The sequence below is a fragment of the Orycteropus afer genome, unplaced genomic scaffold (assembly GCF_000298275.1).
Source record: "Orycteropus afer afer isolate SDZICR_OR568_19922 unplaced genomic scaffold, OryAfe1.0 scaffold00832, whole genome shotgun sequence".
NCBI classification, from domain to species: domain Eukaryota; kingdom Metazoa; phylum Chordata; class Mammalia; order Tubulidentata; family Orycteropodidae; genus Orycteropus; species Orycteropus afer.
In genome coordinates, this window is record NW_006922419.1 from 746341 (window position 1) to 748520 (window position 2180).

Sequence of the window (2180 nt, forward strand, 5' to 3'; positions counted from 1 at the left end):
TCAGAAAGGACCATTCACTGGAGAAAGACGTCATGCTTGATAAGGTGGAAGACGTCATGCTTGATAAGGTGGAAGATCTACGAAAAGGGGCAAGACATCAAAGAGATGGATTGATACAGTGGCTGTGGCAATAGGCTCAAAGATAGCAGAGATCGTGGAGCTGGCACGGGACTAGGCAATGTTTCCTTCTGCTGTGCATGGCGTCTCTATGAGTCCGAGACATCTCAAGGGCACCTAACAACAACAACAACAGAATTTTACATATGTGCCATTGAGCACAGTCCATTAAAAATAATTATATTATTACCTTAAAATAAATAAATATTTCTTGATATAGATATTAATTTAATTTCAGTATATATTAAAAGCATAACATCAGCTAGCAGGAAAATTCTGTTTTTGCAGAGAATGGTATCTGGTAAAACCAGGCAGAGGCAGCACTTATTAAACATTCTCTAATTTTAATGATCCCATGTATTGCTGTAGTTTTTGTTTCTCAAATTTGATGGGAATACCCACTAAATAATCTCCTTCCCCATGATTAATAATTCAGAACCCAAGACACTCCACACATTCTCCTGCAATAAAATGATAGTCGTAACAAGAAATACTTAACAGCAATACAATGGAATAGTTAAGAGATCACCATTTGAAGGCAAGAAAACTGGGTTTAAACATAAATTTATCCATGAATAGATAAGTTTTGGAAAATTGTTTTAAATAGTATTTGACTCAATTTTCTCATTAATATTTGGTATTTTATTAGTGCTTACTTCACTCACTGTGAAATGGTTTTATGAGATTATAAATTACATTCCTAAAAATGTATTTGACATGTTCTAAGAGCTCCTTAAGTTTAGATATTTTCACATTAACGATCAATGTCGATGATGCCAACATGAGATATGGGCAGGTAATGTGTAACTTAAAGCAATTGTGCAAAACTATAATAATCCCTCTAGTACTTTGTCATATCTCTTGTATACTAGTAATTATACATCATAGTTTAATAGAAACAGTTTTTAAATGATAACAATTAACTTCTATATGTGAGTGACCATTTACAATGACATAGACAAAAGTGAAGAACATGCATTTCTGAACATTTCAATTAAATATGTATCCAAAACAAATTTTAAAAAGACCTTAGGGTACAATTAAAATACAAATCTCAAGAGATGAAAGATATGTAACTTTGGGAATCTGAGGAAGAGATGTTGTATAAGAAGACTATTTAACAACTAGGTTTCAGAAAAAAATCTTAACTGTCATGAGATGGCTTTAGAAATATAGTAAGATAGTAAGAACAGAATTAAGCCTGAATATTAGTCCAGGTTTGAGCTGAAAAATAAACAGATATTAAAGAAATAATTATCTTAATCAATGTCCTATTATTTTCTAATCAATGGAATGAAATATACATAATACCCAGTACTATCACCAACAACATCAATATGTTTTCATAAGGATCCATTATATAGAATATAAAGCACTGTGCTAAATGACAACAGTAGACGCAGGCCATTATATTGATATATCCTACGATTCAGAATCACAAATGATGCAAATATATGCAAAAAAATTAATGATGACTTTGGTGAAATTGCACAATATTTTCTTTCCTTACTGTCTGATCAGAAACCTGAAAATAAGAAGATTGTTGAAAGAGAAGGAGATTTTCTTTGGATGATTGAATTCTAGGTAAACCTGATTTTATTTATCTTATTCTATTCAAATCTCTTTTTGTGTGTATTTTCTATAACAAGAAATACCATTTTTATTTGTCTGCATCTTCCAATAGGCCTTAAGAAAGTGGCTTTAAAATGTGAAGTAAAATAAAATGCCCTCACTGAATAACTGTTGGCTTAAAGAACACGTGCATAAATAGTAACTATTTGGATACTAACAGGTTAATTACACTTACCATAACACTAAGTTCTTTGACTTATTTATGTAGAGTGTTATAGGTCTGAAACTAACTTGAATTAACTATACGTATTGTTCTCAAATTTACATCAATTGCATTGGCAACATAATTTATAATGAGAAATCACCTTTTATTTTTAAACAATATTTTACATATAACAAACCATACTTATTTTACATATTTTTGGCTTATTACTGATATTTATTAGGAGCTCTGGTGGCATAGTGCCTAAGGCATTTGACTGCTAACCAGA